Here is a 23,689-nt window from a genome sequence, read left to right as displayed (position 1 = left end):
TTTATAAAAACATCATTTTAATTATTAGTGTTGGGATGATTAATTAGAATCAGAAAAATAGGAACTTTCGGGGGTATTGAAATCCATATTGAAATCAGTATTGAAATCTATATTGGAATAATTATTGAAATCTATATTGGGATCAGTATTAAAATCAGTATTGAAATCTATATTGAAATCAGTATTGAAATCTGTATTGAAATCAGTATTGAAATCAGTATTGGAATCAGTATTGGAATCAGTATTGAAATCGGTATTGAAATCGGTATTGAAATCGGTATTGAAATCTATATTGAAATCTGTATTGAAATCAGTATTGAAATCAGTAATGAAATCAGTATTGGAATCAGTATTGAAATCTATATTGGGATCAGTATTAAAATCAGTATTGAAATCTATATTGGAATCAGTATTGAAATCAGTATTGAAATCAGTATTGAAATCAGTAATGAAGTCTATATTGGAATAATTATTGAAATCTATATTGGGATCAGTATTAAAATCAGTATTGAAATCTATATTGAAATCAGTATTGAAATCTGTATTGAAATCAGTATTGAAATCAGTATTGGAATCAGTATTGGAATCAGTATTGGAATCAGTATTGAAATCGGTATTGAAATCGGTATTGAAATCGGTATTGAAATCTATATTGAAATCTGTATTGAAATCAGTATTGAAATCAGTATTGAAATCAGTATTGGAATCAGTATTGGAATAGGTATTGAAATCGGTATTGAAATCAGTATTGAAATCTATATTGAAATCAATATTGGAATCAGTATTGGAATAGGTATTAAAATCGGTATTGAAATCGGTATTGACATCAGTATTGAAATCAATATTGGAATCAGTATTGGAATAGGTATTGAAATCGGTATTGAAATCTATATTGAAATCAGTATTGGAATCAGTATTGGAATAGGTATTGAAATCGGTATTGAAATATATATTGGAATCAATATTGGAATCAATATTGAAATCGGTATTGAAATCGGTATTGAAATCGGTATTGAAATCGGTATTGAAATCAATATTGAAATCGGTACTGAAATCAGTATTGGAATCAGTATTGAAATCAGTATTGAAATCAGTATTGAAATCGGTATTGAAATCTATATTGGAATCAATATTGAAATCGGTACTGAAATCAGTATTGGAATCAGTATTGAAATCAGTATTGAAATCAGTATTGAAATCGGTATTGAAATCTATATTGGAATCAATATTGAAATCGGTACTAAAATCGGTATTGAAATCGGTATTGAAATCGGTATTGAAATCAATATTGAAATCAATATTGAAATCGGTATTGAAATCGGTATTGAAATCTATATTGGAATCAATATTGAAATCGGTATTGAAATCGGTATTGAAATCAGTATTGAAATCTATATTGAAATCAGTATTGGAATTAGTATTGGAATAGGTATTGGAATAGGTATTGAAATCGGTATTGAAATCAATATTTGAATCAATATTGAAATCGGTATTGAAATCAGTATTGAAATCGGTATTGAAATCGGTATTGAAATCAGTATTGAAATCAGTATTGAAATCGGTATTAAAATCGGTATTGAAATCAATATTGAAATCGGTATTGAAATCAGTATTTAAATCGGTATTGAAATCTATATTGGAATCAATATTGAAATCGGTATTGAAATCAGTATTGAAATCGGTATTAAAATCGGTATTGAAATCAGTATTGAAATCGGTATTGAAATCTATATTGGAATCAATATTGAAATCGGTATTGAAATCGGTATTGAAATCAGTATTGAAATCGGTATTGAAATCGGTATTGAAATCAATATTGAAATCGGTACTGAAATCAGTATTGGAATCAGTATTGAAATCAGTATTGAAATCAGTATTGAAATCGGTATTGAAATCTATATTAGAATCAATATTGAAATCGGTACTGAAATCAGTATTGAAATCGGTACTGAAATCAGTATTGAAATCGGTATTGAAATCGGTATTGAAATCGGTATTGAAATCAGTATTGAAATCGGTATTGAAATCTATATTGGAATCAATATTGAAATCGGTATTGAAATCGGTATTGAAATCGGTATTGAAATCAGTATTGAAATCTATATTGGAATCAGTATTGGAATAGGTATTGAAATCGGTATTGAAATCAGTATTGAAATCTATATTGAAATCAGTATTGGAATCAGTATTGGAATAGGTATTGGAATAGGTATTGAAATCGGTATTGAAATCAATATTGGAATCAATATTGAAATTGGTATTGAAATCAGTATTGAAATCGGTATTGAAATCGGTATTGAAATCAGTATTGAAATCAGTATTGAAATCGGTATTGAAATCTATATTGGAATCAGTATTGGAATAGGTATTGAAATCAATATTGAAATCGGTATTGAAATCAATATTGAAATCGGTATTGAAATCAGTATTTAAATCGGTATTGAAATATATATTGGAATCAATATTGAAATCGGTATTGAAATCAGTATTGAAATCGGTATTAAAATCGGTATTGAAATCAGTATTGAAATCGGTATTGAAATCTATATTGGAATCAATATTGAAATCGGTATTGAAATCGGTATTGAAATCAGTATTGAAATCTATATTGGAATCAGTATTTGAATAGGTATTGAAATCGGTATTGAAATCTGTATTGAAATCAGTATTGGAATCAGTATTGGAATCAGTATTGAAATCAGTATTGAAATCGGTATTGAAATCAGTATTGAAATCGGTATTGAAATCTATATTGGAATCAATATTGAAATCGGTATTGAAATCGGTATTGAAATCAGTATTGAAATCGGTATTGAAATCGGTATTGAAATCTATATTGGAATCAATATTGAAATCAGTATTGAAATCAATATTGGAATTACGAAAATTCATCGAGTATAAAATTATTTATAGCTAAGTCATTTTTACAGAAAATTGGGGGAAAACTGCATTTTCTCTAGATGTAAACACTTGAAGATTGCAAATACAGGGCACGTACTTATCTCCCTTCTCGCCACTTTAATGGCGGACTTTTTTTAAGACTATAACGATGGACATTTTTTTTTTTTACTAAAAACACAATAGCAGTTATTCTACTTGACGAATTTTTGTAATTTTTGGATATATTACTATTTTCCACATGGCATTAAAGTAAATACTATTGTTTTTGCTTATAACGACATATTAAAAAAATCGATTTCTCGACTATAGCTTAATAAGCACCGAACTTAGAAGCCTTTAAACTACCGAATAGAAAATAATTTCTAATTTTAAGACTCTTCAAAAAACAAAAAACAAAAAAACATTTAGTTATAAGTATGGCTATGACGACAGCATATTCTTTTCATTGTTTTGACTCTTGCGTATATATCCGACACAGACACAATTAATTAGCCGAGAATCACACCACTCTGGCAGTCTGGCACTCTACATAAAAAAAAAAAAATAAGATATCAATGGACCTGAGAATCAAAACAAGGAAAAGAATATGCTGTTGTCATAGCCGTAGTTATAAGATATTAACATTTAGAATCTATTTACATACAATCATTTCATGCATAGAGATTAATACAAGAAATATACCTTAAAACTAAATAATTGTAATTTTAGAACAATTTGGTTCATTTGATAATTTAATGACCAAACAATACCGTAATAATCAAATTAGACTTTTAAAAATGAAAAAAATAATTTGATGAAAATAAAACAAACAAAACAGTCAAACAAAATTGAGAGTAAAAAGAATACAGTTAATAGTAGACCCCCCCCAATAAAAAGCAAAAACAAAACAACAACAAAAAAAACAGTACAAGTTGAGAATTATATTTCCTAGTTATTCAGAGTAATTTCCTCTTGGGTATGGTGTTTTTAGCCAAGGGAGATTACTGTAAATAACCCAAAATATTATTATCTCCCTTAGGCAGGATATAAATACCACCATCACCACCGAGAGCGTAGGCCGGTGAACATGACCACGGCCACCGAGAGTAAGAAGAAGGCCTGTTAACTGAAAAATATCTGCAGTCAATGTAGGTAAGAGTTGTCAGACTGTCAGTACTATATGAGAGCCATTTGAAAAAGAGCAATAAAACATTTTTAAAAGAAAAAGGTACGCAGTTCGATTAATACTGAAACTGAACTTTATTCAATATAAAATATAAATATTATGTAAAATTAAGTAATTTTAAAGCAATATACAATTTAATACTGATAAAACTGAATTATGAATTTAGGGAACAAACAATTAAAGAAACATTAAACACAAATATTTTTTGGCCTTCGAGACAAGATCACAGTGTTGTATCTATTTGGATGCTACACTTTACCTTTTCTGTCGTCGGTCGGTGGAGGAGAAATCTTTCATGACTGAGATTTTGTTCTTATCCAGAGTGCTCCTTATTAGGAAGCTGGATTTCCCCCACAAGATTTACTGGGTTTTTAGTTGGCCACTCCTTGGCCATATACCATAGCTGCTCACAATACCAACAGTAAGGCTTCCTGCCCTCCACAATTACTGACATCGTCCTGGTGTTGCACCTGAGCAAGACCGGAATTTTATTGAAACTCTCCTGGTCCAATCTCATCTTCAGGTTGTAGTCTCCTACCATAAGATTACACGGACCACAAGCCTGGATTAAAGCTTTGACGTCTCCATATTGGCTCATTACAGCGGCGATCTGCTTTGAGTCCAGATAGCAGGTGGTGTGAAGCAAAGAGATTCTAGATCTTTTCTTGCTAATGTACTCCGATTAAGATGCAAGTTCTTCCATTTTAAGTTGGACCTGGATAACTTTTTTGGCATCATCCTCGGTTGGCAATAGCACATCTCACATGGCATAAATTCATCAACAAATGTACGTAGCAGGGATTTTTAGGTTCTCCTGAAGCCCAGCCATGACTTCTTTTTTTTTAAATCCAGTCAGGCTTTTTGTCTTGGTGTTGCATCCGGGGCGATTTTATCACGTTGTCATCCGTGAGCTGTTTGTAAATATAATTGAACAGCACCCTATGACCTTTAAACACAAGTTGTGATTGGGGTCTCCATGATGGTGTTGGTACTGCTGGTGTTGTTGCCAGAATTGGAGAGGCAGTCACTGCAGAAGGGGCCCTTTGTCTGGGTGGAATTGTTTTGTATAATGAACTTTGTGTTGTAGATGCTGGTGAAGACGGCCAGTCTTTCAGTGAGATGGGTTTTTGAGGCTACAATCCAGGTCATTAATCTTTTTAATAGTAGACTTAGCATCTGATCCGGGCGGTGGCTTTATCTTTTGACAGGTCCATTGACCTGACTAGTTTCGGTTCTACTTCAAGGAGACCTTTTCTCCTATGAGTAGGTGGGGACTGACAGTTGAAGCTTGACTTCCAGCTGGTTGACAGTCCCACTGACTCTGATCACCGCTCCCAATTGACCTATCTAAAACATCACCGGGTCATCAGTGTCCCATGTCTTAGAGAATCCAGGTCGTTTGAAATACTCTTTTACTATAAGTGTGCTGGGAGCAGCACAGCCAATGGTGCTACACTCTACCGATTCTTCTGGGCCTGCTCTGGCCTCAGGGTATTTATCAGACTTCAGTCGACCAGAGACCAAGCTAGGCACTGTTTTATTAATGGAAATTGGACCACAACTGCTTTCATCCTCCTCCGTTTTGTCCCTCAACTCAGACCCACCGATTCAGACACTTAAGCTTTGATAGATGTTAGGCTTACCTTGTCAAAAGTGTTTAAGTCGAGTGAGAGACGACACTTGCAAGAAATCGAAATGTTTTCAGTTAATCTGTATGCCCAAAAGGGGTGTAAGAAAAACCTCAAGAGGGGGCATGAGAAAAACCCAAGAGGGGACGCAATGAAGGCCCAACTAGGTTGTTTACTAGGAGAAATGCTTCAAGATCATCTAAATTAGTTCTAAGCCAACGGATATTCGTGAATGCAAGCCTCAAGGGAGAAGGCAAATTGGTTTTGTTTAAGTTTAAGCCTGGTTTAATCGTAATTTTTTTTATTGTACTCTCATTTTATCTTATTTAAGAATTTCAGTTTTAGGGTGAGAGCTACTGGACAAGTGGTTGTGCACAATACCAAACATGCAACACAAGTAGACCAGCAGCCGACTCTTCATTTAAAGGATTGTGGCCTCAGGAAAACCCACTGGAGATGGGTGCAGGGTCATTTTTCATGCACGACATGACACTACAAACATCCCGATATTATACAACTGATGATGGAACAGCCGATCTAAGCACTATAAAAGAGTAAGGCACCTGTACTATCAGTTGGAAACACCAACCAGAAACTGTCAATCTGGTACCCTCAACCCATCAGACAAAAATCAACCCAATCCAATTGCATTGGCATATATGGCACTCAAGCACCCCTAAAGTACCCAGTTTTAGGGGATAGAATGAAGCAGGAGCGGGGAACATCGTTCATTACCCTAGTCAGGAAACAAAGTCGACCACTGAGTGTTTCTGTTGAGTCTCTGTGATCGCACTTCTGCATCTGGCTAATAAGCAAAGAAGGAGTATGACATGCCGATTAAGGCACAGGCGTCCCATTCACTGACCGGATATATGCAGTTCATACATACTCGCGAGAATATATGATAACATCACTATGACTAACCCATTTACACATGGCGCCAGCCGAAATAAACATGAGCATTCAATTTAATAATAATAAATAATTTCTGAAGAGGACGCTTCACAGAACGTCTGAAACGCGTTAAAAACGATTTCAATGATTTAAAAACATTATTACAATGATCTAAACATAATTCTCAACGAAAAACCAAGACACGGAATAATAAAATAATGTTAAAAAATACACATTGTGGGTGACTACCCCCTTATTTAAATATATATATATATATATATATATATATATATATATATATATACGAGCAAACAGTTAAAAAATACTTTGAAATAAGTTAAAAACATATTTAATCTGAAAAGGAAACACTAGATAAATGGATAGTCCTTAATCCACGGAGTTTCGAAGAAATACTTTCCTTCTCATCAGAGGGTAGGAATTAGCAAAATGCGGGATCGGATTTTGCAGGCAGAAGTATTTGATGAAACAACAAGTAAGTCAAAGATCTTACTTGATAACAAAAAAAGTAAAGCAGAGGGAATATGGTAAAGAAAAGGGTGATTACACATGAATGGATAGTCTGGTGGAAGATAAATAATCCAGTGACGGTAAAAAAGCTCTATCTCCTATTTGGTTTTATCGAGCTTTTACATCTGGCTGAGATAACTTTATAAATATTAATTCTTTAATATTTATAATATACTTTAATTTTACCATCTTAGATCATTTTGGTAAATTTAATTGTAATTTTTATTTTATATATATATATAATATGAGCAAACAGTTAATAAAATATGTTAAAAACACTTTGAAATGAGTTAAAAACATATTTAATCTGAAAAGGAAACACTAGATAAATGGATAGTCCTTAATCATCGGAGTTTCGAAGAAATACTCTCCTTCTCATCAGAGGGTAGGAATTAGCAAAATGCGGGATCGGATTTTGCATGCAGAAGTATTTGATGAAACAACAAGTAAGTTACAAATGGAAATTCTTTTAACTTTCTTGAAGTTTTACATTTGGATTTTACCGTCACTGGATTTTTTATCTTCCACCAGACTATCCATTCATGTGTAATCACCCTTTTCTTTACCATATTCCCTCTGTTTAACTTATTTTGTTTTCAAGTAAGATCTTTGACTTACTTGTTGTTTCATCAAATACTTTTGGATACAAAATCCGATCCCGCATTTTGCTAATTCCTACCCTCTGATGAGAAGGAAAGTATTTCTTCGAAACTCCGCGGATTAAGGACTATCCACTTATCTAGTGTTTCCTTTTCAGATTAAATATGTTTTTAACTCATTTCAAAGTATTTTTTAACTGTTTGCTCGTATATATATCTATATTAGGCCCCGCCAAAACTGGGGGGGGGGGGCAGGTCAGTACTTTTTGACGGACCGTCTTTTTAAAAATCTACCAAAAATCAGGTAATTATTCGATCAATACGAAATTTTCAGCGATTATTAGGAGAAGAATGAACTTTATAACAGTGTACTTATTTTTCATAAACGATATTTATATATATATATATTTTTGCTTACAACCCCCCCCCTTGTTTTGAAGTGGGAATAAATATGCTTAAAATAATCATCTGAAACTGAACAAAACATATTGTGTTGTTGTAAGGGACAGAATTATAGATTAAAAAAAAAAAAAAAAAAAAAAATTGTTTGCATACCTTATTTTGACGTCTGAATATCAGAACTTCGATTGTGTTTAATTATCCCGCTTTTTAGTTTTGAAGTGTGAAATTCGGTGAATATGTTAAGTAAAATAATTAATTTAAGTTAAGCAAAACAAAAAAAATTTTTTTTAAATATTTATACGAAAAAAGCCATTTTAAAATTTTTGATAAATAAATTAATTTTTTTTTAGCGAGCCGAATAATGCATGACCATTATTAAACAGGGCATGCTTTGAATAATCGATACAAAAAAAAAATTCGATAAATATTGTGCCCTTTGTGTTAAAAATAGCATCATTTTTTTCGATCCCGTTTGAAAACGTTTGCCGCCTTTCGACTACGGTGGACCAAATGCGCTGAAATAATTTTTTTTTATTCTGCTTTAAATTGCCCCCCCCCATTTTGGGGAGCCTGGCCCCCACACACATACACATTAAAAACCAAGCTCATACAAATGGTCACCCATCTGGTACTGGCCAGCCTCAGCTTAATAATACATTGAAATTTTCGTCACTGAAAAATAAGTTTTTTTGGCCTGTTTGGTCTTCCATAGTTTTCTTATCATCAAACGAAAACGTAAACAGAGTCGATCTGAACTCTACGTCGACGCGAAATATCTTGTTACCTATATGAATAAGTGGAATTATTTGAAATTCAGGTACTTATATTATAATATTTTTGCATATTCTCTTAGAAAATCATCCTAAATCTTAGTTAGACAATAAATAAATAAATTAATTATTTCAAAAACCCTTTTTTTAAAATATTTAAGTACGTTTTTTGTGCAAGACAAAAAATGTCAATTGTTAACTTTTTGGGAAAATTTAACATTTAAAATTGAATTAAAAATAGTAGAAAAGGTTTCACATTATTCTGTTTTCTATATGATAAAATTCAGGGTTTTATCTTTCTGGAAAAAAAAAGTTACTCAGAAATAATGGATTTTAATAAATGTAATTTAGTTTTAAAAAACAACAACAACTTGATTTTGCGGCCATTTTTGGCGGTGCCTAATCTATATCTATCTATCTATCTATCTATCTATCTATCTCTCTCTCTCTTTCTCTCTCTCTCTCTCTCTATATATATATATATATATATATAAGGGGCATAATAGATTCACTAATTGATATACTAATTAAATGATTGATTTTGCACTATGAAACAGACACTGCCAAGAATTATATAAATCAACTGATTTAAAGGAATAAATTACAAGATGGTCAACATCATGAATTTTGGAATATAAATTTTTGTCATTTATTGTATATATATATGTGTGTGTGTGTGTGTGTGTGAGAGAGATATAGAGTCATGGACAGAGAGAGAGAGAGAGAGAGAGAGAGAGAGAGAGAGAGAGAGAGAGAGAGAGAGAGACCCCCCCACACACACACAGAATAGGAGGAAGAGAGGGAGGGTGAGTCTAATGAGGAAGGGCGATGATGGGTTGAGTCCAAAACCGAGTTCGATTTAAGAGCTTCACTTTCTGCTGTCATTTTGGTAACAATGAAAAACAAAAATGATTGTAAAATTTGGGCCATAAAACTTACTGGAGGAATGTCAAGTTTTACCCTCGAAAGCAATTAAGCTGTTCGCTTTATAAATGTGTTCGAATCATTTGGATATAATAAATCAGGAAATGAAAAGATTTATGCAAAATTTAATTACACTCAAGCACTAACAAGGAGAAAAATAAATTGCCTCCAGAAATTACGACCGGCCTATGGGTCATAGGAGTCCTCAAATGTACACCCTGCGGTTTGCGGGTGTTAACCGACAGTTCATTCTGACCCAAATTGGCCATATCTGGTAGGATCCCATTCATGGATCAAATAGAATGTACTAGCTGGACGCCCGGCGTTGCCTGGTCGTACAATACGCTTAAACATGATATTTTAATTTATGCAGATTGCGTATGTATTATTATATGATCAATTCTCTATTGAATACTATATATTACGAGGAATAATTTGCCCGGTGAACTAATTCGCAAAAAAAAAAAAAAAAAAAAAATGATAATATCGTTCGTCAAATTCTGCCGTTTTTGTTTACAATATCACGTCAGCTGATATTTGGGTTTGACAATCTTAAAAATAGTCTCTCTTCTCTTATAGCTAAAAAGAATTTTTATAGGGGAATATTTTACGTTACACCGGTGTATCATAAAGTATTCCCCTGTAAAAATTCTTTTATATCTTAAAAAATAGTCTTTCTTCTCTTATGAGAAGAAAGACTATTTTATTAAGATCGAAGTTGTCGATTTTCGATACTTATTGGATGAATTTCTGTACAAAACATATCTAAGAACACTGCCAGACATATAAATTAGCTTCATGTGAAATGTGCAAAAGATAGGCTCAACCGTTTCGAAACCCATGAGAAAGGAACTCTCTTACACACACAAAGTAACTTTTATATAATAGTAGAGACAGAGATAGAGATTTGTATAGGGCTTAATCACGTTAGAGCATCGGTTATTGTTAGATAACAATCAGTTAAGGTAGCTAAGTCATTAGCAACACGAACTGACGACCTGGGTGTTCCAAGTTCGAATTCAGTTCGTTCCACAAAACATCAATGCCAACAAAAGGATCTTCAGATTCGTATGATATGATAAGAGTTAAGCGACGCTGAGCCGGGCCAGTACCAGATGGGTGACCATATATATATATATGACTACTTCATAACAAGACGAACTGACGACCTGCTTAAGCCTGACGAATCCTAGTGTGGATGAAACGTGGAATATTCTGTGTAGCTTAATTGCCATATATATTTTTCTAACTTACTACTATATATATATATATATATATATATATATATATATATATATATATATATATATATATATATATATATATATAGCTTAATGTAAAAGGAAAAGAAAAAGATCAATTCCACAAAAGGAGATTTATCCAGATAATGCCAAGCTCAACAATAATTATTGGAGCTTATACAATAGGACAACAAGAGTATGAAATGAAGACACAAAACTATATATTGGTAGATATAGAATGGATCATTTATTATTATTATTATTATTATTATTATTATTATTATTATTATTATTACCCCCGTCATTGTTACCATAACCGCTACCATTATCTCCATTTTCACTGTTATTAACAGTAATTTGAATTTAATTTTATTACAACTATTGGTAACATTATATTTAATGTTTAATTTTAATGTTTACTTTTAATTTCGCCTTTATTTTTATTTTATATATATATTTATTTATTTTTTTATATTCAATTTTACATCTAATTTATTTTCAGATTTATTATTACTACTATTATTATAATTGTCATTACTATTATCTTCCGTACTATTATAATTACCCTACTATTATTTGGTATATTTTTACCATTCTCATAACTAGCTATGGTTTCCTTGTTCCCCCGCTTTAACATCAATATGTATACTTAACCTTTTACATCAAGTTATACGCACTCATAGTCATTGCCACCCTAATCTCCAACCGCCCCTTATGATCATAATCTCTATATCATAACAGTAGAAACTTATAAATATATTGCCGCATATTACCTTTCAGTTTTACAACCTTGCATACCCCCCCCCCCAATTATTCAAAATGACCCACTCCATAGAAAATAGACACCCCACAAACCGTTAAAATAAATTACCACGCAGCAACAATACACCCCCTATTTAACCATAATACATATACCCCTTAATCTCAATACCACGTTAAAGACCATATATATTCTTATATATCATACTATATATAATAAGCTTTTCCTTATTTATTTAGAATTCAATACAGTTTCCCCCAACATTCTATAATTCCCCTTAATCTTTTTCATCCCTAATGAACCTTACGCTAGACGCCGCATCTTCCCCATGCTACCTAGCACCTTCTCTACTCTTCTGATGAGAAGCATTAGGCTTCGAAATGCCCTGGCATAAAGCGTCTTCTTCGTTCTTTCAGATTTTTATGCCATCGTGACACATTTATATTTCGAAATGAATATAAAAAAGAACCTAATAAAGTCCCAAACAGGCATTTATCAATTTATATCGCATCGGTGTAGATATGGCATTTGAAAGAAAATGTGCTTCCATATTTTATCTCTGTCGTTTATATATGCTATGACGTCATTGGAAAACGGATTTATTATAATCTAATCTATATAATTTTTTTTATAATCTATATAATATTTTTTATAATCTATATAATATTTTAAATATTATGCAGACCACATCAAATGGTGTAAAGGAAGAAGATTCCTTCAAATTCACCAAAAATCAGTTTTGGGTTTGTATTACTGTACACATAGATTCGAAAAAGTTGTCAAAAAACAAATATATAACAAATAAATGTTATCAAAGGCAAGATAAGTTAGTTTTCTACCAAATTGGATATATTTTTTGTGTTTTTATTCAATGTAACATGTTTATTCAGCTCGAAAAACATGCAGTGTTTACCGATGTATTGGAAAATTCAAAATATCGCTCGACTCTCTCTTTAACACGGTAAGTTCAAGAAAAGGTGTTATAAATAATAAACTAGACAAAATACTATTAAAAATACACCGAATATATGTCAACCTATGTCACGGTAACATATATTGAGCGAATTTCTAAAAGTATTTTGTCTAGTTTATTATTTATAACATCTTTTCCCAAACTTACCGTGTTAAAGAGATAGTCGGGCGCCATTTTGAATTTTCCATTACATCGGTAAACACTGTATGCTTTTCGAGCTGAATAAACATGTTACATTGAATAAAAACACGAAAATTATATCCAGTTTGGTAGAAAAGTAACTTATCTTGCCTTTGATAACATTTATTTGTTATATATTTGTTTTGTGACAACTTTTTCGAATCTATGTGTACAGTAATACAAATCCTCAGTTTTATTTGCAGCATGCAATTCTTCGAAATATATAAAGTATTTTTTTTCTTGATGAGGTTATTTTTACTGCTCCTACATACAGGGGGAAAAGTCGTGTTACATTCGGCATTCATTTTATATATATAATTTTTTCATTATCTACAATATCCTTTTTTGTCACAATAGGGTTGTTTATTGACATATATACTCTAGAATCTTAGGAGTTTAGTATCACGTACTGTGGTTAGAAGCTAAGAAAAACAAGTCTTACCGTGGGTGCTCAGCGAGTGAGTTCAGGCCGAGAAAAGGAAAAACAAAGATGGCGGCCAGCATTTTATTACCATACAGTATAATAACACATATAGTTTGCGATTGATGTTTTTTAACGATAGACAAACATACCATGAACTAATCTTTAATTTTGTTATCTCCGCCTTTTTTCCATCTCTTTTAGACTTTTATCTATAGTTTTTCGGTTATTATTTCACATTTCTTTTTTAAAGTTCCAAATCTAGAAATAAAATGCTTCACATTTGGAACATTGCCAATATATTGAAGGTAGGCCGAAACAATTGTATGCCGCAAATAAAAACTGATTTTTTGGTAAATCTGAGAGAATTTTATTACCTCACACTTAATGTAGTCTATATACCAGTTAATATCTTATATGTTTTTATATAGAGTGATGCGATTCTCAATTGATTAACTGTGTCTAACTGTGTCGTGTGTCGGATATATACTCGAAAGTCAACTCAATGATAAGAGTATTCTATTATCATAGCCCTAGTTATCATTCATTCCCGGACAACACCGGTTATGCCTGCTGATAAGGTTCCGTTCAGTCTTGGCATACTATGGACACCAACTGTAAAGGTGTCTGCACGTGAATTTTTTGTGGCAAGAGTTGTGCAATCCCTAACACCTTTCCTGAGTCGGACTTGTTTAATTCCAGTGGCTAGTAAAAATTCAGAACGACTAGAAACAATGCCGCGATAAGTAGAGAGCACATACAGCGCCTAGTAGTCCCAAATGGTCACCTATCCGGTACTGGTCAGGTTCACTGACATCGTTTATGCCTGCTAGTACTGAATGAGAGGAAAAAATTGACATTTTCATGGAGAGTGGATATAATGCGTGATCAGTTTATAGTGGGGAAACCTAGCTTCCCCAAAAGAAGGGGACGCTCTGAATGGTTACAACAGTTGCCGTGATCGACCTTGTCGGTACTCCCCGGTAGGGACGTCTAAGGCAATCACTAATACCTCCTCCTTGCTGTTCGAAGGAGGAGGTAATGGCTGGGAGAATAGACCCTGAACAGAAATGTGACACGAGTTTGGTTAATGATGAGGAATAGAGGTTGGTTTCGAAATCAATCCCATCGACCGGCAACAAACTCTCATAATGAACGCCTGGGCGATGCTCCTTCCTCCGGGGATCGAAATAAAACCATTCCTAGCTCTAATATTAGTCAAAATACAGGTGAGATAATTCAAAGTAAAATTTCAATGATACAAAAAACAAAAAAATTAAGTGCTTGTTAAGATAAAGTCGACAGATCAATTTTTAAAAAATATGTTTTAAGCAAAAACAATATTACATACTTAATTGTCATGCCGAAAATAGTAATATATCCAAAAATTACGAAAAATCATCAAGTAGAATTTATTTCTAATTAAAAGTTATTTTTACGGAAAATTGGGTAAAATCGCATTTTCCTTAGACCTTATAAATTAGGCAGTAGGAGTCTACATGCAGGGGAGATAAATCCGAATGGAATATTTTAGATTACTTGTGTCATAACTGTAACATTTGTTGTCTATAGCGATAGACTTTTTTTTTTTTTAACTAAAAACACAATAGCAGTTGTTCTACTTGATGAATTTCCGTAATTTTTCGATATATTACTATTTTCGATATGACAATTAAGTACGTGATATTGGTTTTGCTGCAAACGATATTTTTAAAAAATCGATTTGTTGACTATAGCTTAACAAGCACCAAAGAAATGAAAGAAACGAAAGTTAAAAAAAAAAAAAAAAAAAAAATACGGAAACAAGTTTTGACAAAATTGTCCACTTACTATAACCTTTTTTTCAATTAGTTTTCGTTTGAAATAATAATAAAAAAAAAAACATGAAAAGAATCCACTAACTTTCTGATTTCAGGTCCACCTCTGAAGCGTGTATGGCTGGTAAAATACACGGAACTACTCAAGTTCGAATTCCTGCTCTCGTGAACAGTAGCTTCTTCTGATTAGCAGTAAAAGTCGTTTTATAAATTGCGTTAACCACCACAAAAAAAAAAAAAAATAAAAAAATAAAAAAAGGCAAAAGAAAGGCAAAACGCGGTCACATACCCCAATAAACACAGCTACGTTTCTACATGACAAATAGGAATACTCGCCCGAGTGGACAAAATTCAAATTATTGGAATTTCCACTTTTGTTAATATTGGGGACACAACGCCATAGTTATGAAACTGAATAAATTATTCCCTTTTCAGTATCCAGCAATGGCCATAAATCTAGTGAACAAAATAATTATAAAATGTTTTGTTACATCGTACATCTAACTATAAATTTAGTGTTTTTAACCGACTGTGAAGGTAAATAGATATTTTGGAAAGTACATTTATTTATTGATAGTTCATGAAACATGAAATAGATTTGGTGAAATCATGAACATTCTTCTCCCTATATATAATAAAGTGTGTGTGTGTGTGTGTATATATATACATACATATATATATATATATATGTATGTGTGTGTATATATATATACACACACACACATATATACATATATATATATATATATATATATATATATATATATATATATATATATATATATATATATATATATATATAAAAACTTCGGTTAAATCTGAAACCTCTTTTAGCATAGATATGTTAAATTTACATCCCTCTGCTAATTGAATGTATACACACTAGTATGTTTAAGATTTAGGGCTGCTATCACACTCGCATACAGATACTATTTTTTCCAATCTTCCATTATCTCTATCTCAATCTTTAACCCTCTATCCTTTCCGTTTCATTCCTATATCTCAACGCAGACCCTAATCCGCACCCCTATTAGATCTTATTTACATACAAACAAATCTTATTTTTCACAATATTTGACGGAACCTCCTGGTTTACTCCCTGTGACGAAGAAAACCTAATATTTTCATTGCAAACTTTGCTTTCATATAAGCTTTATGGCCTGAAGAAGTCGCTAGTTACTGGTAACTAGCTGACCGAAACATGCACATGACTGTGTAGCAACATATTATTGCTTATGCAAAAACAAATAAATAGCATGCCCTGCTCTACCTCGGTATTGAGCACTTTTTTATTAACTTCGTTAAACTTCATTGGTTACTTAACCCCTGGAAAACAATAATCACCTCAAAATATATATACCCCCTTATTTATATATATATATATATATATATATATATATATATATATATATATATATATCTCCTTGACTCCAGTAAAGCAACTGGTCCCGACGGTATTCCAATTATAGTGTTAAAAAAATTACAACCAGAACTTGCCCCCATACTTACCAAACTGTTGCTTTAAGGAGAAGTGCTTCCTAACACCCTAGAAAACCTCATCAGTATGCCTTGTATTTAAGAATTCAGGTGATAAGACATCCCCCTCTCAGGACAGACCAATAAGTCTCCTGTGTGTCATGAATAAGTTGCTGGAATCCACAATAAATAGAGAAGTAGTCAACTACCTCAGCAGAAATAATGATTTCCGCTCTGCTAGATCTACAGCAGATGTGCTAACCGTTATATCTCAGGATTAGCAAATCTCTCAGACAAAGGCTTCATTTCTAGGGCAATTGCTCTTGACATATCAAAGGTTTGGCATAAAGGCCTACTACACAAGATTTCCAGCTATGGTATAACTGGAAATGTTTTCTCGATCATTAAGTCATTTCTCTCAGATAGGCTCATAAGAGTAGTGGTTGATGGGCAGAAATCAGGGGCCCACAGTATTAATGCTGGAGTCCCTCAGGGGTCCATACTGGGCCCAACTCTCTTCCTGATCTACATCAATGATCTCCCAAAACACATACTAAAATCTTTCGTTGACATTTATGCTGATGACACGACCATCTATGACAATACATCAAAGGCCTTAAATGATGATGTTCTTTCTGATTCTCTCTCCTCTGATCTTGAGCGCGTGGTACAGTGGGGAAAGAGATGGCTGGTTACCTTTAATGCATCTAAGACCAAGCTCCTATCTCTACATCATAAACGCTTTGATCCCCATCTGGCATCAATTGAAATGGATGGCTCTCGTCTAAGGGAGGCCACAGGCTTTGATAAGCTCCTGGGTTTGACCTTTACACCTGATCTTAAATGGAACACATACATCAAGTCTGTTGCCAAGGTCGCTGGAAAGATGGTGGGATCCTTCTACCGCCCCAGAAGATATCTCACTAATGATGCAATTCTCTATCTATATAAACGCCAAGTACGTCCAAAGATGGAATACTGCTGCCACATCTGGGCGGGAGCTGCTAAAAACAGCCTATCCTGCCTTGACAGAGTACAAAATAGACTTCGTGGCTTGGTGGGGGATTTCCTTTTCTCTACTCTACAACCTCTTTCTCACAGAAGAGACGTAGCGAGCCTGTTATTGTTCTATCGTTATTTCCATGACAGGTGCTCGTCTGAGCTCCATTCTCTGGTTCCCCCTCGCCAATCTTTTTCAAAAAACACCCGACTAGCTGAAACCACCGTCAATAATTTTCCCCACTCCCTATCTGTGCCTAAATCAAAACGTAGATACCATGAACAAAGCTTCTTTCTTAGAACTGCACGCCTGTAGAACTCTGTTTCGCTTGTCTGTTTCCCTCCCGACTTCAACCTGGATGTCTTCAAGTCCAACACAAACAACTTCCTGATGAATGCCCCCCCCCTAAGTAATGACACTTTACCAATTATCCAATACTATTGCTACATTATCCCTTTGATTGCTGTACACAAAATAACCCTTATCCCTGAGTGGCCATTGGGCCTTGATAAGTGATGAACTCCATGTAAAAAAAACACATATATATATATACATATATATATATATATATATGTATATATATATATATATATATATATATATATATATATAAAAGTGAACGTGTCTGTGTGTCTGTTTGTCTGTGTGTGTGTGTGTACATTTCCCTACGCAATAACTCTCTCAATTTTTAGTCTACAGACTCGAAATTTTATATACAGGGTACTGAGATTTGGGAAAATCTATGTGATCGGTTTTCGGCCAGAAATTTGGCTGTTAACGGGTCCAAGTTCAACGATTTGACCTTTGCAAACTCTACCAAACTCCTCCGACAATTTTAGATCTAACCACTTGAAATTTTAGATATAGTTTCCGTAGACATGGATCTAACTAAAATCACTTGATTTGGACCCAAAACAATAAATCTTAAGGGGTCATAATAGGGATCAAAGTTAAAAAAATTGACCGTTTTTTAATTTTTTTTTTTTCAACATACACCTCCAAACACCCGGGCAACGCCGGGCATCCATGCTAGTATATATATATATATATATATATATATATATGAAAGTGAACGTGTCTGTGTGTATGTGCGTGTGTGTTTGTCTGTCTGTGTACACTTCCCTACGCAATAACTCTCTCACTTTTCAGCCTACAGACTCGACATTGGATATACAGGGTACTGAGATTTGGGAAAATCTATGTGATCGATTTTCGGAAAAAATTCGGCTGTTCCGAGGTCAAGATTCAACGATTTGACCTTTGAGAACTCTACCAAACACATCCGCCAATTTTGGATCTAAATACTTGAAATTTTTGATATAGGTTCCTTGGACATGGATCTAACTTAATAACTTGATTTGAGCCCCAAAACAATAAATGTTAAAGGGTCATAATAGGGGTCAAAGTTTAAAAAATTGACTGCTTTTTTTTTTTTTTGCTCAACATACACCTCCAAACACCCGGGCAACGCCGGGCTGAAATGCTAGTATATATATATATATATATATATATATATATATATATATATATATATATATATATATAGTATTGCATTTTCACCTCAGACAAGGCACAGTGCCAATTTGATGTATTGGCCTACTCTCTGGGACATAAATTGCAGATACTATGTGGGGAGTTGAACAGCAAGATGCCTGTTTACATTATACTTGAACTTCTGCAAAACAGTCAAGGAAGCAGGAACCCAGAAAGGAATTCCAAGAGAGTAGAAGGCTTTCTGGCATCTGGGGATCTCTAATATGTAGGGTGGGATTTTGCTGCTTGTCAGGTTTGTCGGACATATTTACGTCGAACAACTGCAATTCAGTGTTACTGTGTTCCAACATGAATGTAATTTTTTGGTTCTGGAGAATATTTATTGAATAAACATTGTACCTTTATATTGAATTTTCTTTTTAATCAAGCACTTTGCTGGGGGTCTTTCCCACAAACCTCACACAGAGATACACATATATTTTTTAGCATGAATGTAACTTTTGGGTAAAGGTTCTTAAAAATATTGTGGGACTCTATGATATCCCCATTTAGATTCCCACAGGATAAAACAATCATTCACACATTTCGTTCAAAATTTTATAAAAAAAGTGTTCTGATATTTTGTCTGTATATATATTTTTATGCAACATTTCCTCTAAGTAAACATGTGATAGGGTGGCACATGTTGCTGCAACTACTGTTAGATATTAGCTAGGCAGCGCCGAAGGTATGATAGTTGACGATCATTATGATCATTATTTGTAAAAATGGAATGTAATCCTAGCCAAAATAAATATTTACAGAGAAAATTATTTATGTTTAGATGTTTTAATAGAAAAGGATATGGGAACACAAACAATAATTAAAAAAAAAAGTTGACCTCTAGAGTCTGACTAGCATTACGTAGAGGTCACTTAAAGTGACCGGAACTTAAAGTAGAGCTTGAAAAACACGTATTATTTGATCAAGTATCCAGAATGAGAGAGAGAGAGGGAGGGAAGAGAGAGAGAGAGAGTGAGAGAGAGAGAGAGAGAGAGAGAGCAGAGGCAGTCGGAGTCGAGAGAGGGAGAAAGACGGTCCAGGGACAGTAATGGCTCCCAGTGTTACATAGGGGGGGGTCTTATTAAAAGAGTTTTATTAAAAGATGAGTCTTAGAGAGATATTGTTCCTGTTAGGAGAGATTCTTATATATTAAATGTTCATTCTTTTCTTGTGTTAAATGGAAGAAGGAGAAAGAGAAGAAGAAGTTCTTAGAGTGAAGGGATATAGTGTTCAGACAGTTCGGACATTGTGTAGACATGATGATGTTGAGACGTGTATGTAAATACATATAACACAAATATATAATACAATTGGACTTTACCTTTGTATAAGAAACATAAGACACAAGACGAGCTTTACAAAAACACTTGATGGTTTATTTCGTCACGACCGGCCGTTCCATCACCAAGAATTCAAAGTCTCACATTTTTCCTTGAAGTGGCGTCTCGCTCCCAGACGATGCCTCCCTCTGAGTTTTCTCATTGACTGTTTTCTAACTAAAGTTTTTCTCTATCCCTCGAACTTTCTATTTTCCGTGACGTCATACACATGTTAAAACGTGTTCTTCTTTCACGTGTCCTGGGCATACGTGTCCAAAACTTTTCCTATTTCTCAGTAACCTATTTATCCAATATTTAAAAACATTATCTTATAAGCTGCATTCTTTCAATTTAAAATTTCATAACAAAACTTGAGTTAACATTCTTTCCTTGAAATATTTATCTATATTCTAAACAAATGTTTTACATTTTTAAATTCTCACACGTAATCTATTTCTAAACCAAGATTACGAGGTTCGAATTTCTCTATTGCCATCTCATTTCCATTTTAAACTAAATTCTCCATTTTTATACTTACATGAAAAGGGGACAGCCCTTATCATGTAACGCCAGTAGAATGAATCAAAATGTGTTAGTCTAGGAACAGCGTTGTAGTTGCCAATGGGGAAACATCGGTAAATAAAGTTGCTGAAAATAAAAAGCAATCCGAGATTATTTGATTCATTGGAAGGAATCTTCTTTGCAACTTTTCCGAGGATCCGTCAAACAAGATCAAATACAGACCAAGTATGTTTCTTTGATTATCCCGATGTTAAAACCCCAGAGAACTGTTATTTGTCCCTTTCTGTTGTAAATGTTACATGATTGTTGTTAAACTGTATCTGTTAATATGTCAGCACGGTCGTAAGTGTTTTACACGCATCAATTTAATGAACAGCAGAAAAACTAGATAGACAAACACACGTATATAAACACGTCATATAGATGACTGTGAAACGTATATACAAACGTATATACACTCTGCATACACACATTCATTAGAAGAACATTTTATACCGCTAGACGATACACAAATTTAGGCGTGTATACTCATATATATGAAAATATACACGTATATATGAAAATAAAAGCACTTTATGGAAAAAAAGGAAGAAAAACCTGTGGTCTTTTAAAGAAATTTTCAACGTTTCGTCCCCCTTTATCGGGAGAACTTTCTCTCATCTTGGTATATTTTATTTCTTCAATTATCTTTATCATTTACTAAAAAAAGTCCCCCAATAAAAGGGGACGAAACGTTGGAAATTTCTTGAAAAGTCCTCACAGTTTTTCTTCATTTTTTCATATATTTTTCTTCAGACAGAAACAACATGGCTGACGAGAGCCTAACATAATTTACGATTTACCATTAACTGGTCCCCTTTATCTTGGGCTTGAAATCGACAGTACCATATATATATATATATATATATATATATATATGATGAAAATAATGGAAATAGTATTCCGACAAAATAGAGAAAATAAAAAGGAACAAACCATATTATGTGTTCATCAACGCTTCGTCTTTATTTCATTCATCCAGAGGAAGTCTCGAAATAAAGACGAAACGTTGATGAACCCATAATACGGTTTGTTCCTTTTTATTCTCTCTCTCTCTCTCTCTCTCTCTATATATATATATATATATATATATATATATATATATATATATATATATATATAGTGGAGTATATGTGAGTAAATGAAATAGTCATATATATATATAAATAAATAAAATAAAATAATAATAATAATAACCAAGGAACTTCTCTAACCACTTTAATTAAAAAACTTAACTCTAACAATACCCCCTCCTCAATCAAATGGACTATCATAAAAAAGTTAAGTCTTATACTCAAGGCTCTAAGTTATGTCGCCTCTGCACAACCAAAGCTATAACTATAATTACTTCCCCTCAAAGTAACAATATAATAATTTCTAAAAATGAACTGATCTCTTTCTGTAAACATAAGTCCAAATTTAATTATGGCAATTTTGAAATTACATAGTTATTACTTTTACCCTTTATATAGATATAAAAATGTTTTTTTCTTTAACTTTATCGTTTTTCTACATACTTCTTAATACTTTATAATTTAATAATCTTTTATTTTAATTCTTTATCTCTGCTTTGCATTGCATGGCCGGTTTTTTATCTGCATTTTCTGCTTTATTCTTTAAACTTTCCTATCTATCTAATATATTAATCTACCCACATTTTCATATCTTGTATGTATATTTACTTATATTTTACTATATGCATTTCCCCCCTGAATTTGCAGATACCGGCCATCCTCTCCCCTTAAATAATTTTAATTTAATTTTTTTATTTTTTATTTTATTTTTTTATTTTTTTATTTTATTTTATATTTTATTTTATTTTTATTTATTTATTCTTTATTTATAATTTATTTTCTATTTATTTATTAATTAATTTATTTTTTATTTATTCATTTTCCTTTTAGTGTCGTCTAACAACTCTTGCTGACATTTTTTTAAGTGATGACCTGTACATTTCAGTTGACCTATATTATTTTGCCCGATATATTTTTTTCGCGCCTTTAACATTTCCTGTCTGGGTCATTTTGGCGTTTGTTTCCCTTTACTTTATTTTATATTTTATATTTAACTTTATCATCTTTTTTTCCATGATCTTTCTTATTTATTTTTATCTCGGAAGTAGAGTGAAAAGTATATTTTCTTTTTCTTTTGTTAATATTATTGGAATCTTTTCTTTTTTCTTTGTACACATTTTTGCGAATTATTCCATGGATTTCTGCCTTTGGATTATTATGGACCATCTTCTTCCAATTACGGGGTTTCCCTGGATTTTACTAGTACAATTGGAAATTCTTTTAACTTTCTTGAAGTTTTACATTTGGATTTTACCGTCACTGGATTTTTTATCTTCCACCAGACTATCCATTCATGTGTAATCACCTTTTTCTTCACCATATTCTCTCTGCTTAACTTATTTTGTTTTCAAATAAGATCTTTGACTTACTTGTTGTTTCATCAAATACTTCTGTATGCAAAATCCGATCCCGCATTTTGCTAATTCCTACCCTCTGATGAGAAGGAAAGTATTTCTTCAAAACTCCGCGGATTAAGGAGTATCCATTTATCTAGTGTTTCCTTTTCAGATTAAATATGTT

At 32.8% G+C, this 23,689-nt stretch overlaps 2 protein-coding genes across 5 annotated transcripts in view; one reads left to right on the top strand and one right to left on the bottom strand.

Annotated features, from left to right (window-relative positions):
* The window catches only part of LOC145252427 (uncharacterized), a 38,669-nt gene extending 23,049 nt beyond the window's left edge, over positions 1-15,620 (bottom strand). The window contains exon 1 of one of the 4 annotated variants that reach the window (XM_080111824.1): positions 15,493-15,620. The gene's annotated coding sequence lies outside the window, so the exon portion shown is untranslated. Of the gene's footprint in view, positions 1-13,407; positions 13,427-15,216; positions 15,445-15,492 lie in introns of those variants that run through there. The other 3 variants (XM_080111822.1, XM_080111823.1, XM_080111825.1) reach the window with 3 other exon arrangements.
* LOC145252376 (uncharacterized) overlaps positions 1-23,689 on the top strand; it is a 453,386-nt gene that overhangs the window by 190,291 nt on the left and 239,406 nt on the right. The gene's annotated exons all lie outside the window — the stretch shown is intronic.

The sequence above is a fragment of the Euprymna scolopes genome, chromosome 29 (assembly GCF_053919585.1).
Source record: "Euprymna scolopes isolate OS-2025 chromosome 29, ASM5391958v1, whole genome shotgun sequence".
NCBI classification, from domain to species: domain Eukaryota; kingdom Metazoa; phylum Mollusca; class Cephalopoda; order Sepiida; family Sepiolidae; genus Euprymna; species Euprymna scolopes.
Note: the sequence above shows the minus strand (reverse complement) of the source record. Positions and strands in the feature narration are given on the sequence as shown.